Here is a 10386-nt window from a genome sequence, read left to right as displayed (position 1 = left end):
CTTGGCAAAGAACCTTGCATATCATTCAAAGACAAAGCACATTGATTTTCAGTATCACTTTGTGAGGGATATGATAGAGTAAAAAAAGGTGTTGCTGGTAAAGGTGGACACTTTGAAGAATATTACAGATGCATTGACAAAATCTGTGAGCTCTGAGAAGTTCTCTCGGTGTAGAGAGACGATGGGCATTTCAGGGTTGGGAAAATGACTAAGCCCCCTGTGGAAAGAAAACAACAAGTGGGAGAATTTTGGGTTGTGTTATATTCTTTCCACGCAGTTAACAGAGCGTCTGAAGGGCACCCGTAACCCCACTTTATGGGTTCTGGGGCAGCACCTCGGAAAATTTTGGTTTTGGACCCTATGTTAGGTTGGGCGAACCCACCTATGGTTTTGTGCATGATTTTCGCACATGTTTTTGGGATGCGATGGTTTTTGGTCCATGGTATTGGACGCGATGGTTTTTGGTCCATGTTATTGGATGCTTCGGCATGTATAAATATGTATTGTAACATTGAAAGGAACATAATGAAAAAAGCTGGTAGTCCCGGTTTTGGGATCTGAGGGAAAATCTCTGTGTATATGTGTTATGCTCTCGCATTGTTTATTTTTTGTGTTTTAGAATTCGTATGCAAGTAATTTATGTACGGGGTTAAAACCTACACAGTCTAGATAGATTCCTCTATGGGAAGGCTTGAATCTTCAAGCTCTCTGGTGCTCGACACTGCCTATGGTCAGTTTGGCCCTTTGTCTCCTCTGTTTAGCTTTACTGTTCTCTGTGTTCAGTCCTCCTCTCAGGGTTCACTGTTTACTTTCTCTCTTGGTCGCTTGGATTCTCAACTCTGACTCCAACTCCAACTAATTTGATATTCTCTATTCATGGCTTTAGCCATTCGATCTCTATGCCTGTTCGATTCCTCTTCTGCCTGTGCCGATTCACCTTCTGAAGCTGCACTTGTATTTCCCTGTGTTCGGCATCATCATGAACGCTCAGGGAGTGGCTACTTGTCCTCCTCTAAATGTCCCAGGATGCTTCATTGGTTCGTTTCTTCAGTTACACCGTGGATGCATTCTTCCTCCACCGTGGCAGTCAAACGGATTCCAAATCTCTTCAAATGCGGCTTAATTTCCTGTCGATTCTGCTTCTTTCCATTGGGTGCAATCTCAACCATCCTATCTGAGCCCTCAAGATCCAACGTCATATGCATGTTTCATGTGGTTGACTTGCTTGACCGATAGCAAGCAATCAATGGTGGTTTTCTCTCACCTCCGCCTGCCACGCATCGATCGGCGTATGGAATCGCTCCGTTCTTGTCCAAAACCTCTTACTGTTCAAGGGCCCCCTGATCAAAACCACCGGTTTTCTAGTGCGTGGGTCCCGCCTTCGTACGTTAGCATTTTTTGCTTTTTCCGACTGCGGTTTCCTGGCTCCCTATGTGACCGAGTGCTCGGGCTTCCCCTTCACGGCCTGTTTGCCTAGCGATGCGCGATTACTGCTAATCACACATCAAACAACTCGTCCTTTTCCCATTCCGCGGCTGCCAGCGGCTACTTTGGCCTCCTGTGCGGTCTCCATGGGCCTCGGTTAGCGCGCTTTGACCGAGGTCCTTGTCATTCCACGTCGGCTGCCATGGCCACTGGTTCAGGTTGTTTTTGATACTATTTTGGGTTTCTTTAGAGATTTGTTTGACCTAATTCAGTCATGGTTCTTGGCAGTCTTTCTATGGATCTAATTCGAATCATCTGAGTAGTCCAAGATTATTGTTCAAGGCCTACATGAGGAGATTCATATTATGACTTATATCTAGAACTTATGCTTCTAGCTCCTCTTTAGATTCATGAGATTCGTTCATATATTCATCAACGATAACTAGGGTTTTTTTATTGTTGGCTTAGTTTCTTTAGATCCCCTACAAATCTCTAAAATATACCCAAAAAATCCTGCTTTCATACCAATATGATTTGTAAACTATCGTGGATATTCAACTTGACCTTTCTCACAATAGATGTGATAAAACTATATTTAAAAATTCCAAAATATTACACTATTGGGGTTTTATTTCTCTTTAGATTTTGGGGTCTGTAGATTACTTCTATTTTCATATGAATGTAAAATGATGGGTAAATAGAATAAAGGGTAAGATAAAGAGGAGGAGAAGAAGTGAGGGTAGGGTAGAGGGAAATGGGGGTTGTGTTAAGCTAGGTATGGGTGGGAAAAAGGGTTATAGGTGGTGGATGGGTCGAAGGTATTAGTAAAGTAGGAAAGTAGAGAGTGAATATACATAGGCATGGGTGAAGGCACGAAGGAAAGAAGGGTGTGGATAGGTGAGACAAGCAAGGTAGGCATGAGGGGGTGGTTGACAAGAAGCAAAAGGAGAGGAGGTGAGAAGAGGGAAAGTGTGGATGGGTAGAGGAGGGAGATAAGTGATATACGAGTGGAAGGTAAGTAAGACGAAGAGAGGTGAGCATGAGGGGTGGGGTGAGAAGTGCATAGGGGGAGAAGGTGAGAAGAGGTAGATTGTTTATAGGGTCATCAGACACATAGATTCTATTGAAAACCACTTAGTGGCACCAAACTATAGAACAATAGGTCAATAATACACTAAATATATTATGTGTGGATCTTATTGGAATCCTTATAGGCCCTAGATGGCTAGAAACTTTGTTTAGGGCCTATCTTTCATGTTTCCTCCCTTGAACATCTCCTATGCCCTAAGACCCATACCCATGCTAGCTATCCACATAAGGAGACTAAGGATACTTTTGAAGGTTTACTTATGATGGGTCAACATGTTTTTAATGAGCCTAGATGACTTCAAGTTTTCCTTGGCACATTATTATCAAACCCACCTTGCAAGTAGTTAGTGATAAAAATGGGTGTGTATTCTTAGCCTCTGAGTTCACTAGCTTTTCTTCCCTTGTTCTTTTTACTTCAAAACACAATGGTTTGGGATGCAAGTAGATTAAAACTTCTAATTTTCTAAATACCTCTCGTTATCTCTATTTTTGACATTATTTTTGTATAGAGTAAACACACATATAAATTCGAGTATGATATATATATATATATATATATATATATATATATACATATACATGCATACTTCTTTTATTTTTTCTACTATTTTTTATCATCTTAGCCACTTTTAAATTAAGTGATACCTATTAGTAGAAGTTTACTTCGATCTACAATGTATAAACAAATAAAAAAATTATACCCATTGTATGGTGCACTAATGCAAGGATTTTTTATTTTAAGGATATAATGGTGCTCATCTTTTTTAAAAATGTATCAAATTAATATATAAAATTTGTAAAAGTGCCCCTCCATTACAACAATGTGTTCTTCATAATCCCACAATTGTTTGTTGAAAAATTCTTTCATTAAGCTAGTTAACCCACATAAACATATGCATTATATATTCTATGAAAAATAGCATACCACTATAAAAAAAAATATTCAAATTTCACATAGTTATACATAAATTATATAAATTTTATAGTTATAAATAAATTATATAAATAAAAAAGTTATATTGGGAAAGCATCACTTTCCCACAATTCATATTTTAACTTCATGTTCAATTTGATTGTAAAAGTAAGTGGAGCACTCCCTCCAAGTTAAATATTGGTGTTTTTCCATTCTTACATTTCCAAGCATCATGAGAGACCATTTTATCTTGCACCACATGATTTTTATGTGCATATTTTTGTTGCAAAAAGGCAATATGTCATGCATGCAATGTGCAAGAAAAACAAAGAAAAGAACTGTTAAAGATGATGATTAAGAAGATGGTCCTATAAGAGAAAAGATAATGTTTGTTGAGTTTATTTCTAGAGAAATTAGGATAGTTTAGAGTGATAACAGATGTGAAAATCCAAAGAGGAAAAGTGAAACATATGGGAATGTGGGAATTCTATTTTATATCTTTTTAAATAAAAGATGTTTTCTATGGTGAAGGAAATTAGAATTTGTTAAAAAAACACATTTGAGTCTATAAGAACACATGGCTCCTTTTGTGGATGTGACTTAGAAAGTATTAAGGTACTTTATCATGTAAGTGGAAAAAATAATAACTGAATTATTTCACATTTATGAATGAAAATGAATACTTATTTTGACTACCATAACCATGAATGCCTACTTTTAATTAAAGTTGGAGTATAGATTTTGTTTTGAAAATGGCCTTGACAGAGGTTGACATGTGCATTCAATAAAATAGACATTGATGAAAGTAAAATTTAATCATACATATCTTAATTAAGTGTAGCATGCATTTGCATAAACTTACCCACTTTTAATTAAAATCGGAGTAATTAAAGAGGATACCCTTATATGGTTCATTAAAAGTACATGGATACAATATCGTGGACGTATAAATGTTCAATTTTTGCAGCATTGCATTTGTTTAGTGTTTGATTGGCATATTGTGAAGCTTGCGCTCATGATTCTGAGAGGCGGTGCAGAAACAAGGATGATTGTGTCACCCATGGGGATTGTTTGCTTTCCGCGACTACTTACAGTGCCGGAGAGAATAGCCATCGAAAAGATGTTGCGAGGAATTGCAAATAATGTCTCCATGCTGCTAATGCCGAGCCATAGAGCAAGAACTAGATCAATCTCAATGGTATGATTCATCCATGAAGGGGAATTCTTTTCCTTTGGTTAACCTCTAGATGCAACTTCGAGAACTCTCCTTTGTATATTCGTCATTATTGTAGTGGTTTTAGTATTTATCAGGATCTTTGAACTAGTATGTTATGCTTTTCATCTTTTTATCCTTCCCCCTTTCCATTTCTTCTTATCCTCCTTAGAAGCAGCTTGTTTCTCCTTCTGCTTCAATCCACTTGATTTCCCTATCTTTAGGCCTATGTTTTGAAGGTATTTTGCCTATACACAAGCCTTGCCCATCGATATGGGCTTGAACAACATCACTTACTTCCCCAGATAGTTCCATAGACACCCCTGAGATACTTGAGGAGTACATCTGAGTTCTTTTGGGATATACCCAACATTATAAACATATTTTTAAATTATATGGTATACTTCTACACACTCTGCCCCTGCTTCTGCCTGAAGTAGTGCCACCATATCCAATACTCCTCTACATACTCGATAGGTTAAAATTTGACAATATGAGGATTTTAATGTCATCCCATTTAGTAAGTGAAGGATCTCCCTCTAACCTCAAGGTCTCTATATGTATTTCCCACTAATTTATAGCATGGCCCTCTAATTTTAGTCACACAAATGAAATCTTATGTTCTTCCTCAATACGATGGACACTGAAATACACTTCTAATTCATGCCACCAATGCTTCATCTTCAAAGCGTCAATCCCACATTAATATGGTGTCACATTGACCTTCACTTCCATTTTGAACAGGGATCATGAGTGGTTCACAACACTCGAACTAGGTTAATCCATTTTGGGTCCTTTCTTTAGTTGATTCTCCATTTCTACTCGATATCCTAATCTCCCCTCTAATATTTCCTTTGTGTTATAAACCCAATCTTCTCTAAGTAGTCCAAGTTTATTGTTTAGGGCCTACATGAGGAGATTCATATTATGACTTATATCTACAACTTATGCTTCCATCTACAAAAGCCTCTCCTCTTCACATTCATGACATTCGTTAACATATTCATCGACCATGACTAGGGTTTTTTTATTGTTGGCTTAGTTGCTCTAGATCCCCTACAAATCTCCAAAATATTCACAAAAAATCCTGCTTTGATACCAATATCATTTTTAAACTATCGTGGATATTCAACTTGACCTTCCTTACAATAGATCTCATAAAACTATATTTAAAAAATCCAAAATATTACACTACTGGGGTTTTATTTCTCTTTAGATTTTCGGGTCTGTAGATTACTTCTATTTGCGTATGCATATAAAATGGAATTATGCAGAAAGTAGAGAACAACAAAATAATAACTCACAAACCATGAGTTGATGTAAGATATAACCTTGGAAACCCTTTTGGGAAAAAACAAGCTGGAAGGTGAGGTTGCTCTACTCTCTTTCTTTGAATAGAAATGGCTACGAGTACAAAGAAGAATGGTTTGTGGCTCATGGGAAGCTATAGTGAAAAAATCATCTTTGTGTGCTCTATCCTCTATCCCTCTTTTCTATTTTTCTCATCTATGGGAAAAATTCCCTAAAAACGAATGGAAGCCATTTTCCTCTTAGTGGGTCGGTTATAACACAACCTAATATCCTACTCGCGGCTATGTTTGGATACCGCAATTTTTAATCAGAGTTATAATATAGGCTCTCTTAGAGTATATATCATCATAATCATATGGCTATCTCCTTTTCCACGAGTTATGGAGGTTGATGTGACATCCTCTCGAAATATGGTTGTGAAAACAAGAAGGTTAACTTCCGAGTGGCATAACTTTTGCATACAAAGTCTGATTAAAGTGATTCTTAAGTTTTTAGAAATGTATTTGTGTGTAGAATATTAAAATAAGGTGTCATACTAATTAGAAAAAGTCTTACCCCAAAAAAATGTCATTTGATTCCTAAAAATGCTCCCAAAAGGTTTCGTACCCCAATTTGTTGAACTAGGTTCTACTAGTAAAAATGGTCCTATGAGCTAATTCTTCCACTTTTTCCACTTTCAAATCATCAATATGGACGAAAAACAATATAATGATCCAATATGGATCAAGAGGGGCCAATGTTCTTTATGAAGTTATAGGATAAGGATTAACCGAGTTGACACCTCATATTCACCATGTTATGACGGAGATGGTTGATAAGGTGTTAGCTATTCCCATAAGGAGACTAAGGATACTTTTGAAGGTTTATTTATGATGGGTCAACATCAGGCCTGGAATTCCAAATCCCCTCTGCCCGTCAAATGAAAATTTGATGACGTTTTGGCATTTTTCATGCCTTTCATTTTACGTTCTACTTAAATTTGTGAGTGTCGACTTCCCCTTATCTAGAAATTCTCTTACAACTATTCCTTCATCTCAACTTCCTTTAATCTCCCTATGAGAGTGTCATGTTTTTCCTCAGCATATGGGTTTCACCATGTCTCCACTTCCTTTAATTCCCCTCTTAGAGTGCCTTGTTTCTTCCTAAGTTAGCATATGTGTTTCCACCTAGTATACAACCATATTTTTAAGACTTTATAAAGCTTTTTAGCCTTTGGGAGTTAATAATTTTGATTATGTACATAAATTTTGACATGTGAAAGAAACTAAAGAAAACCATATAGTTAAGATGATGAGGATTCTCAACTGCAAGTAAATGAGATAGAGTTATTTTTTTTAAATATCAAGAATTTAACTACTATCCCTTTTTATAATTTATTTAAATCCAATAATCTACTACATATGTCAAATTTATTAAATATAAAATTACATGTTTAACTATTTCTTAATAACTTATTTTCACCAAATATTTTATTTACAGATGGGCACACACATATTTATTTACTCACTACATATTTTATTTACTGAATTCTTTATTTATACCAAGATAACTTTAATCCCTATAAGTGCACTTTCAACCAACTGTGAACTACTTGAACTACTTGAATAATAAATCGAGTAATGATAGCTAAATATTTTTTAAAATATTTGTATATCCTTTCAACTAATTTGATATCCATTACACATATTTGGAACACATTATTCCTAAAACCATGAGGCTGAAAAATGTCAAGACTAAGCAAACTCTGCAATCTATCTACGAGGTAATCAACTCATCATCTGCATTTGAACATTGTTAACTAATCATTTTCATAATATCTTAAATATGAGCCTATGATTTCCTCATCTTAAAAAATTAGATTCACATCCTTCCTACTAAACATTGTCCTAGACAATACCATCACTTATTCTATTCATGTACTTAGTACGAGTTGAATCCTCCAAATACAACTATATTAGAAGTGTTGACAATCTAAATAGGTATGTTAAATAAATATGTGTTTGTAACATCTTCAATAAGTTTTTTTTTGGAAGAGAAGTTTAGCTTAATAACTATATAATTATTTTTTTAAAGAGAAATTCACTACAGTGAAAATGAAGTAGATTTTAGAGCATTTAGTAAAAAACTCAAAATACAAAATTAGTCAAAATAAGTCAAGGCACTCAAAAAACAAAAATGGTCAAAATAAGCCTCGACTTTTCAAAATGGTAATTGAGCACTTCATTATTCAATAAATCACAAGCTCTTTTTAGTCAAAATAAGGGAGGGCACTTAAAAAAACAAAAATAGTCAAAACAAGCATGGGCTTTGCAGAATAAGAATTAAACACTTCATTATGAAATAAATCACAAACTATTTTTCTAATATTTAAGACTTTTTTTAAACTGACATGATATACTATTCTGGTAAAAAAATGGAACTAAGAGAAATTCATTTTTTAACAAGCCTGTATAATTTCACAACATTTATTTCACATAAAAGAACTAAGGAAAAAATAAAAAAACAACAACGGAATGAGAAACTAATTAAAAAACAACGGAATGAGAAACTGGTTGAAGAAGGCAACTTACTTGGGACTTGAAAACTCGTTGCTTTTGTTTAGTGTTTGATTGGCCTATTATCAAGCTTGCGCCCATGATTCTGAGCAGTAATGATATTGCGGTAAAGAAGCAAGTTGTGAGTACTAGTAAGCTTGAAACGAAGAGAAATGTTCACGCGTTCCATTCTGGTGTCCCGTGGGTTACGAAGAATAATGACAAGGAAAAGGGCAACGCATTTTCTCGTGACTCGGGTGATTTCTGTAAAATGCGATACTCTAAAGTAAGTCGCGTCGCTGGGACGTTGCAGTGCACTGTCGTGACCTGTACTCCGCCTGCAAGATTCTTCTCGTCTTTGAAAGACGCGGCCATTGGAAAGGGAGGCAGCCAGGCGTTCCTTCTTCGGGTGGCGTTGCAGTGGGAAGTGGGACGTGGAGAGTGAGAATCTGCATGCACTGCAACTGTTCCTCTCTTCCTCCTCTTCGTGTTGCGCTGGTCGCTCTCCTCCCTTCCATCACCATCCATAAATACAAAGTTAATACCGACCAACTCTTCATACATTCTCAGTTGTATTCCATCAGTGAAATTAACAAAAAAGAAAGGAATGGTGTCTTCACCTCTCCAATGTCGACGCTGAAATGGGTGACTTTATTCGCGGCCCTTCTGCTTCTCCTTGAGTGGGGCACCCCGACTGTTGATGCGCATGAAGACATCGTCATGGATGGAGATCAGGTGGTGTCGTGCGACCCGCAGAGATTGTCTGCTTGTCGGGACTACTTGCAGCGCCGGAGAGAACAGCCATCGGAAAGATGTTGCGAGGAACTGCAAAGAATGTCTCCACACTGCCGATGCCGAGCCATAGAGCGAGCACTAGATCAATCTCAGTCGTATGATTCATCGACGGATTCCGATTCTGAGGATGGTGCACCATTTAATCAACGCCGCCGACGCCGCGGCGAAGGGCGCGGAAGGGAAGAAGAAGAAGAGGAGGCAGTGGAGAGAGCCGAAGAGCTTCCGGATAGATGCAACGTCCGCCAGTCACCCCGCCGCTGCGATATTCGACGGCACTCTCGTAAGTCACTCCAACAGCGTTACCAATTATGGACGAACAATAGTTAATTGTCATAGTTTATCTGCAATTCTTTCTGTAAGTTCTTCCATGCTATAGACAATGATTTATTTTTGTTTTGATTGGTGTATGCGCAGGCTATTCCATTATCGGCGGTAGCTCCTGAGCGACTAACTACCAGCTATGTAAATAAACATGCTGCTCGCACTCCAGCTACGTATGTACTGGGTTTTGTAGGAGCTTTTATAAGTATACGTATAGGCTCTGCAACATTGCCGGCTGTCTCTAGCATGTAATAAACGAGTGAATGAATGAACGAATGCATTATAACTAAATTACGCAGTTAAAAGAAATGTTGTTCAATCTAAATGGATTGATTTTTTCTTATTTTTTCATTTTTATTTTAACATAAATAGCATAGCAATTTTCTCAATGTCATGATTTAGTGGATCATATAGTCCATTAATTGACGTCAAACCTGCAATACTCATAATTACAACATCAATTGACGTCAAACCTGCAATACTCGTAATTACAACACCAGATACAAACATTATATAACATTATTAGATAGTTACGCCTTCAAATTAGCACAATGTATTAATTAACACATATCTCACACAGTGTATTAATGGGACATTATTTTAAGGTATTAATCGACACAATATAAGCATTATTTTTATATTATAATCAACAGAGTATTCTGTAATATATTGTAATCATAGGTTTAAACTCAAATATAGTTTTGGGAGTAATTATGTGGATAGGTGTTTTATTGTGAGTGTCTTCTTGCCGACGTCTTCCACACAATATGACACGTTGGGCTTTT

The 10386-nt window shown here is 36.7% G+C and overlaps 1 pseudogene; it reads left to right on the top strand.

The window, feature by feature from the left end:
- Positions 1–8585: 8585 nt before the first annotated feature.
- Positions 8586–9815, top strand: LOC149155392 (2S albumin seed storage protein PINP1 pseudogene; annotated as a pseudogene).
- The last annotated feature ends 571 nt before the right edge of the window (positions 9816–10386 follow it).

The sequence above is a fragment of the Pinus tabuliformis genome, chromosome 9, assembly GCF_031772625.1.
Source record: "Pinus tabuliformis cultivar Carrire ecotype Pingquan chromosome 9, CPIR1, whole genome shotgun sequence".
In the NCBI taxonomy this organism is placed as follows: domain Eukaryota; kingdom Viridiplantae; phylum Streptophyta; class Pinopsida; order Pinales; family Pinaceae; genus Pinus; species Pinus tabuliformis.
The sequence above is the reverse complement of the archived record's forward strand: the minus strand, read 5'-3'. Positions and strand labels throughout refer to the sequence as shown.